Source organism: Vulpes lagopus, chromosome 9 (assembly GCF_018345385.1).
Source record: "Vulpes lagopus strain Blue_001 chromosome 9, ASM1834538v1, whole genome shotgun sequence".
In the NCBI taxonomy this organism is placed as follows: Eukaryota; Metazoa; Chordata; class Mammalia; order Carnivora; family Canidae; genus Vulpes; species Vulpes lagopus.
Genome location: NC_054832.1, coordinates 55,960,159 through 55,968,893, shown reverse-complemented (window position 1 = coordinate 55,968,893; position 8,735 = coordinate 55,960,159). Strand labels below are relative to the sequence as shown.

Sequence of the window (8,735 nt, the reverse complement as noted above, 5' to 3'; positions counted from 1 at the left end):
GCTTTCAATAAAGGACGACAGAGATGCAATCTCCTCTTTAAAAACTATACTGTTTTATTAAAGATCCTTTGAAATTATCAGAGTAATTTTACTGCTTTGAAAAAGATCTTTTGCTAATCAGGTTCTGAACATACCAGTTATTTAGTAAAACCAGAAAAAAAAATCACAAGATCTTTAGCTGCCTCACCAATCAAATGAGAGGCTGGAGCTAGATGATTTACAGGTCCATTGTGGTTCTAAATTGCTATGATTTTTGCAATGCCTCCTTTCATTCACCAAGTATTTAATGATTCCTAATATGAACCAACTAGGCCTAGGGAAGTCATAGATGTGTTCTATGATAGAGAATTATATATATTTATATTAAGTTATATATATTTGCCCAGTATTTTTTCTCCACTTCTTGCATAGTTGTAGTATTTCAAGTGGACAAAGATTGGTAGCCAATCTGACTCCATCTCCCAGCCTGTAGAGCAATGTTACTGGAAGTGATGTAGATATCAAATTCCAGGTCTTGCACCTCCTCTTTACCTTGTCCCTTTTCTCTCACAGACCAAAACAGAGACATAGCAGCAGAAGTTAGGGCAACTACCTTAGATGACCAGATGGAGCGATATTTGAAAGATAAAGAAAGTATCGTCTTCGATAGGAGTATTTGTCCTGACATTATGGAGTTGCTATGTCAACTGTGAACTGCTATGATCAGATGGATATGAACAAATCTATCTTCCTTAAGCCACTTTATTTTTGTCCATTTGGTTTTTAGTTATAGCAACTTCATTGTATCTTTTTTTTTAAGATTTTTTATTTATTTATTTTTGATAGAGAGAGAGAGAGAGAGAGAGGCAGAGACACAGGCAGAGGGAGAAGCAGGCTCCATGCCGGAAGCCTGACGTGGGACTCGATCCTGAGACTCCAGGATCATGCCCTGGGGCAAAGCAGGCCCTAAACCACTGAGACACCCAGGGATCCCCTCATTGTATCTTAACTAATATCAAGTTCTTGCAACAGAGAAAGTCATAATAAAAAACAAGAGAATGTCAGCAAGCGATTGTAAAATTAATCATTAATCGGCAAGTGCTTTAAAAATAGAATAAAGCAAAATGCCTGGGTGGCACAGTCATTTAAGCATTGGACTCTTGGTTTCAGCTCAGGTTGTGTTCTTAGGATCATGATTTCAGAGTTATGATCTCTGGGTTGTGGGTCGTGAGATGAAGCCCAGCATAGGTCTCAATGCTCAGTGTGGAGTCTGCTTAGGACTCTTTCTGACCCTTCCCGCCACACTCTAAAATAAATGAATGAATCCTAAAAAAAAAAAAAGAAAAAAAAAGTATTAAGTGAGTATTCCAGGGAAAAAAGGATCAAGTTACTTTGCATAAGGAGATCAAGAAAATGTTCACAGGAAAACAGAGACATTTGGCTGGGTCTTCAAGGATAAATAATATTTTTTCTAGATATAAAAAAGATAAGGATAGCCCTGGAATGTAATATTCACAAATCATGACAAGACATATCTTCTGTTGAAAATATTGAAAAGTTCATGGTGACATTTGAGGTGTATATGAGCTAACATATGTTAGCTAAGTTGAGTGAGATTTCGAACGCAAATAAATTTGGCCTTTTTCCTTTAGGTCATGGTGAGTCAGCAAGATTCATAAACAGGAGAGTGACACCAGATTTGTTCCTTAGGAAGTTAACTCTGATAGCAATTTGAAAGGTAGATAGATTGGAGCAGGAAGACACATATGAGCAAGACTAATTTTAACTTCATGTATAGTACGTAACTTGAATAAGAGGACATATACATTTTTCATATTGGCTTATTAATTATTAAGAATTTACAAGATAATCAATTTTAACCACCTTCTTGCTTTTTCTGTATTTATATATTAAAGATATTAGCAAAACCTTATGAAATACAGTAAAATTATTGTTAACAGGAGTAACAAATATGAATGAAAACTTAATTCATGTGTGTATATTTATACACATATACATATATGTGCAGAGAGAGAAACAGAGACAAAGAGGAAGTGAGACTAGCAGGCAGATATAATGGAAGCTTCACGTGTGTATATATGTGGATATCATTAATAAGTGCATTTCTAGAAGAAATTTACATATGTTCTGATCTGTGTGTAGGTAGAAGGCAGAACCAACCTAATAATTGATCTGTCCTGTCAGATAAGCATTCCAAGAGAAGACCAATTACACTAAGACCAAATTATACTTTTCAATTACACAGGTGAATCAATCCAACTCAACATGTCAAAGCATAAAAAAATGTTTTAGAAAAGACAGGCAACATACTAAATTTCCCTACCTATTACCTAGAAGTAAGTACTACTCGGAAGAGTAAAATGTCATTCTGTCAATATCCGTGAGCTTATGAAGGTTTCCCAGCCCCATCCATCAAGGTGCCTTCCACTTCACTATCAAACACTTCCCCAAAATATATTACCTTGTGAATTATCTTTGGAATGCTTTGAATCCAAGAATAAGGCAATAGTAAAATAATAGCATTCAGAGACCCATCAATGTTCCCAGTACATAAAATTTCATCTTTCTCTTCCTGCATCTTTTGTTTCATTTTTAAATCTTGCCTTCCTGAATTAGGGTATGTCATGAATAGGCTGTGATTAATGCATCGAACTATGTAATATCCAAGGAAGTAGAGTAAAAAGGAAAAAGGGAAAAAAAGAAAGAAACTTGTCTACCTAGTCATGCCATTGTGGCTCAAAATTTGAGGAATATGGAGTGATATGAAGCAGGAGTAGTTATTTGGGGCAGACCATGCAGAGATTTGAGACCAACTTAAGGTTTGGTATCATTATCCTGGTAATGATGGGATGCCAGGGAGGGTCTTAAGCAGAAGAGTGTTATAATCGGATTTGCATTTCTTAAAGGATCTCTCTGGCTCCAGTTAGGAAAATGAGTTGCATGACAATAAGGAGAAGGCAGGACAGATAAGAAGCTACAATCATAAACTAGTAGAGACAAAAAAATTAGTTTCAGTTACAATGTGGTGAAAGCAGAGATGTGGAAACATACGAGAGATATCTAGAAAGTAAAACTGACAGGGCTTTATGAGAGATTAGATAGAGGAATAGAAATAAAGAGAAGTGCAGACTAATAATAATATCCTACAATAGCATGGCTATTTGCTACACACAGAACTTTTTGTGTTTGTTTCACTCAATTCTGACACTGTGGGGCAGCCCCGGTGGCTCAGCAGTTTAGCGCCTGCCTTCGGCCCAGGACCTGGTCCTGGAGACCCGGAATCGCGTCCCGGGTCGGGCTCCCTGCATGGAGCCTGCTTCTCCCTCTGCCTGTGTCTCTGCCTCTCTCCCTCTGTGTGTCTCTCATGAATAAATAAATAAAATCTTAAAAAAAAAATTCTGACAGAGTGGAAGACATGACAATTGTTATCACTCTCAATTTTATGGAAGAGTAAACAGAGACTGAAGAAGTTAAGTGACCTAACCAGGGTCTTAGGCAGCTGGTAGTATTTGGAGCTTGTACTTGAACTCAGGAATTCTTCTTTAAGTTCAGGATACTTTCTATTGAAAACCCACCAATCTGCCCTTTTTCTGAGAAGCTAGTCCCTGAGAAGGCCCTTGGATCACAACTGGGTGTTAATTTATCTACTCACCTCTCAATTCTAATCTCTCTGGGCAATGAGCCCAATCGATTTGGCAGGAACTTCAAAGCAAAGAAATGCAAGGCCACAAGCCACCCAGCATTCAAAAATGAGAGGAAAACAAAACAAAGAGAAAAAGAAAACCAGAGAACCCTTCTGCACCGTAACTCTAGAAGGAAGCATAACTGGACATGGTTAAATCGTCCTTAAACGTTATACGTCACCAGAGTCATGGAAGATAACAATAGAAATCAATCCCCTGTAAGACAGTGAGCTCAAAGTCCAGTTATCCCAGCATATGTGTCAATGAGTTTCTTGTATGGTAAATAATGCTAAACATTATAAGCCTTTTTACTACTAGCACAATTATTAGTAAGTATTTTTGGATTAATAAATGATGTGGGAGCAACTGATTAACTGAAAAAGTGTCCACCCGTGTAAGTGGTACATAGTCAAAATGGCTCTCCATTGTTTTATATAGCATAATAAGGAATTTAAAACAAAAAGTTTGCACTTATGATTAGAAAGAGAAAGATGCAGTTACCTGAAATAACTTCAGTAATTCTGGAAATTTTCCCATTTAATAAACTTCTAATCTAGCTTAGAAAGTAAAAAATTACCAGAGTCAGTAGAAGCTATGAGTAAATTCCTCCCTAATTTGATCCACCTGCTACCAAATGAAGCTATCTCTTCTTGAATTTTGTGTTTAGCATTCCCCTGCCTTTTTTTTTTTTACTCACTAGACATAGATATATATTCCTAAGTAACATGCTATTTTGTCTTCTTTCTGAATTTTGGTTTTGAAATTCTATCATAGTTTTCTGTGATTTTTCTTCCTAACTTCAAGATTCTAGTTCAAAATTATTTTATTTGTTTATTTTAAAACATAAATCATTGGCAAACTGTAGCTTTGGTTTACTTTATTATTGATTACATAATACTTGGAAAATACCTAAACTTAGACCCTAACACAACTATGCCCTATATGATATTGTCTTTAAGAATACACCAACCTAAAAGAATAGGATAATCAAAAAAATTATGAAAATGCTTAATCAACAACTCTCACCTAGTCAGAGAGAATCCTACCCACCTTGGCCCCATCTAGTACAGACCATAGCCATCATATCATTACTGAGGTTCATGGATGAATGAAGGACTTTTCTTGGTTTTCATCAAGAAACTGGAAACAGTCTTAAAAAGGAAACTAACCTTGGGGGTGTCTGGGTGACTCAGTTGGTTGAGCATCTGACTCTTGGTTTCAGCTCAGGTCATGATCTCAGGGTTGTGACATTGAACCCCACTTAGGGATCTGTGCTCAGCAGGAATCCGCTGGATATTCTCTCTCTTCTTCTCCCTCTGCACTCTCCAAAAAGAAATAAATAAGTCTTGAAAGAGAGAGAAAGAAAGGAAGGGAGAGGAAAGAAGAAAGAAAAAGAAGAAAGAAAAAAAAAAGAAGAAAGAAGAAAGAAAGAAAAGAAAGAAGAAAAGAAGAAAGAAAGAAAGAAAGAAAGAAAGAAAGAAAGAAAGAAAGAAAGGAAGGAAGGAAGGAAGAAAGAAAAAAAAGAAAGAAAGGAAGAAAGAAAGAAAGAAAGAAAGAAAGAAAGAAAGAAAGAAAGAAAGCAAGCAAGCCTTTGAAAGTTCAAAGCAGAAACTGAAAGAAGAAACGCAAGTTGCCTGCCTTTTAGAGGGCTACTGGGAGCTATCCCTGGTGCTGCCCCAGAATCAATCTGTCTACCACTGGGGCTGTTTGGCCCCAGGAAAACTTCACTACTGAGTTGAGATAGATTGAGCCTCAACTGGTTGCACTGCTGGATCTAACCAAACCCTTAGCTTCAGTTCTACAAGTGACTGTGCTGTGCCCTGTGCCCTGTATCTCTAGCACACCTCTCCTTTTGCCTCATTTGTGCCACATCCCTCTTGAAGCACCCCCATCACCACTACCACTACCAACACTACAACAACCATATTTTAAAGGCCTGCTGTCTCCAGGCACTTGCTAATTATTTATGTTGATATCTCTCTCCTTTTCTGCAAAAGAAGAAAAAAAGAGACCTGTACAGTGGTATTTATTTCACAGATGAAGCAGCAGGCTTAAGAACAGATAAATTCAGGGGTGTCTGTGTGGCACAGTCAGTTAAGTGGCCAGCTCTTGGTTTCAGCATGGGTAATGATCTCAGGGCTGTGAGACTAGCCCAGAATGAGGCTCCATGCTCAGCAGGGAGTTTGCTTGAGATTGTCTCTCCCTCTCCCTCTGCCCCTCCTGTTCATGCATGCCCACTCTCTCAAAAATAAATAAATAAATCTTTTTTAAAAAAGGACACATAAATTCGAAGTTATACATCTACTAATAGGCAAGGCTTCACAAAATGTTTGCCGGACGTCAGAGCTATAACCAATTTCCTGCTCCTTTCACTATAAACTACTTGAATGGCACTTCTTTCTAGAATTTCTGAATCTCCTTCCCTTTCTTGGGACAACACTAGCTTGAGCTCAATTGTATTATAACACCATTTAAATGTACAAGCATACTTCAAAGATTTTTCCAAGTCTCATTCCAGACCAGCACCATTATTTGCAGGTCTCATTTCAGACCACAATAAAGCAAATATAATAAAGTGAATCAAATGAATTTTTTGGTTTTCCAGTGCATATAAAAGTTATATTTGCACTATACTCTAGTCTATTAGTGTGCAATAGCATTAGGTCTGAAAATCAATATGCATATATTAACTAAAAAATACTTTATTGCCAAAAAATGCTAACCTTGGTCTGAGTTTTCAGTGAGTTGTAATCATTTTGCTGGTAAAGGGTCTGCTTCGATGTTGATGGCTACCTTCTAATCAGGGTAGTGATTGTTGAAGATTGGGGTGACTGTGGCAATTTCTGAAAATAAGACAACATCAAGTTGCATCAGTTGACCCTTCCTTTCATGAAAGATTTCTCTTTAACATCTGATATGTTTTGATGACATTTGACTCATAGTAGAACTTTGTTCAAAGCTGCAGTAGAACCCTGCTGCCGCTTTATCAACAACATTTATCTAATATTCTAATTCCTTTCTTCTAATTTCAACAACCATCACAACATCTTCACAGCATCTTCACTAGGAGTAGGTTCTACCCCAAGAAACCATTTTCTCTGCCCATCTATAAGAAGCACCTCCTCATCCGTACCAGTTTTACCTTGAGATTGCAGTATATCAGTCACATCTTTAGGCTCCACTTGTAGTTCTTGCTGTTTCCACCCCATCTGCAGTTACTTCCTCCACTGAAATCTTGAACCCTTCAAAGTTATCCATAAAGATAAAGATCAACTTCTTCCACTTTCCAGTTAATATTAATATTTTGGCCTCTTCGCATGAAGCACAGATGTTTTTAGAATAGTGAATCCTTTCCAGTAGGTTTTCATTTTACCTTATGCAGATCCATCAGAAGAATTATTACATATGGCAGCTACAACCTTACAAAATGTATTTCTCAGATAATAAGACTTAAAAGTCAGACTTACTCCTTGATCCATGGGCTGCAGAATAGATGTTGCATTAGCAGGAATGAAAATAGCATTAACCTTGTTGTACATCTCATCAGAGCTCTTAGGTGACCAGGTGCATTGTCAATGAGCACTCATATTTTGAAGGAAATCTTTTTTCTGAGCAGTAGGTCTCAACAGTGGGTTTAAATTATTCAGTAAACCATGTTATAAAGAGATGTGGCATCATCCAGGCTTTCTTGTTCCATTTACAGAGCACGGGCAGAGAAGATTTAGCATAAATCTGAAGGGCCCTAGGATTTTCGGAACGGCCAACGAGCATTGGCTTCCAGTGAAATTCAGCAGCTGCATTAGCCTCTGACAAGAGAGTCAGACTGTCCTTTGAAGCTTTGAAGCCAGGCACTGATTTCTCCTCTGCAGCTATGACAGTCCTGGATGGCATCTTCTTCCAGCAGAAGGCTGTCCCATCTCCGGTGAAAGTGTATTGTTTCGTGTAGCCACCGTCATTAGTTACCTTAGCTGGGTCTTCTGGAGAACTGGCTGCAGCTCCTACATCAGCACTTGCTGCTTCACCTTGCACTTCGATGTTATGCTGATGGCTTCTTTCCTTAGAGCTCATGAACCAGCCCCTGCCAGCTGTAAACTTTTCTTCTGCAGCTCCTTCACGTCCCTCAGCCTTCACAGAATTGAAGAGAGTCAGGGCCTTGCCCTGGATTTGGCTTAAGGGACTGTTGTGGCGGGTTTAATGTTCTGTCCAGACCACTCAGACTTTCTCCATATCAGCAATTAGGCTGTTTGGCTTTCTTATTATCATTCATGTGTTCAACAGAGTAACACTTTTAATTTCCTTCAAGGACATTTCCTTTGCATTCACAACTTGGCTAATCATTTGGCACAAGAGGACCAGCTTTTGGCCTCTCTCAACTTTTGACATGCCTTCCTCACTAAGCTTAATCATTTCTAGCTTTTTATTTAAAGTGAAAGACGTGCAGCTCTTCCTTTCACTTGAACACTTAGAGGCCACTGTAGGGTTATTAATTGGCCTAATTTCAATATTGTTGTGTCTCCGGGGATAAACAGGCCAGAAGAGACGGGGAGAGATGGGAAATGCCTGGTTGGTGGAGCAGTTCCCAGTGCCCCAAAACAATTGTAATAGCAACATCAAAGATCACTGATCACCACACACAAAAAAATTAATAATAGTGAAAAAGTTTGAAAACTTGTGAGAATTACCAAAATGTGACATAGAGACATGAAAGTGAGCAGATGCTTTTGAGAAAAATGGAACCAAAAGACCTGCTGGATGCAAGGCGGCCACACCTCCAATTTGTAAAAAACACAAACTCTGTGAAATACAATAAAAGGAGATGTACCTGGATTCTTCTTGAACAAACAGTTAAGACAAATTGATTATTTTATGTTATCCATGCACTGTTCTGAGCATTTACATGTAATCCTCACAAAAAACCCATGGAATAGGATTTTATACTTTCTCCTATTTTACAGATCAGAAAATTTGACACCCAGAGAGTATTGTCTGTTTCTAGGATTTAAATCTAAGCATTTGACTCCAGAGACCATATTCTTCAGTAATGTGCTTTAA

At 38.0% G+C, this 8,735-nt stretch overlaps 1 pseudogene; it reads right to left on the bottom strand.

Annotated features, from left to right (window-relative positions):
* Positions 1-6,401: 6,401 nt before the first annotated feature.
* Positions 6,402-8,150, bottom strand: LOC121498607 (annotated as a pseudogene).
* Positions 8,151-8,735: the final 585 nt, after the last annotated feature.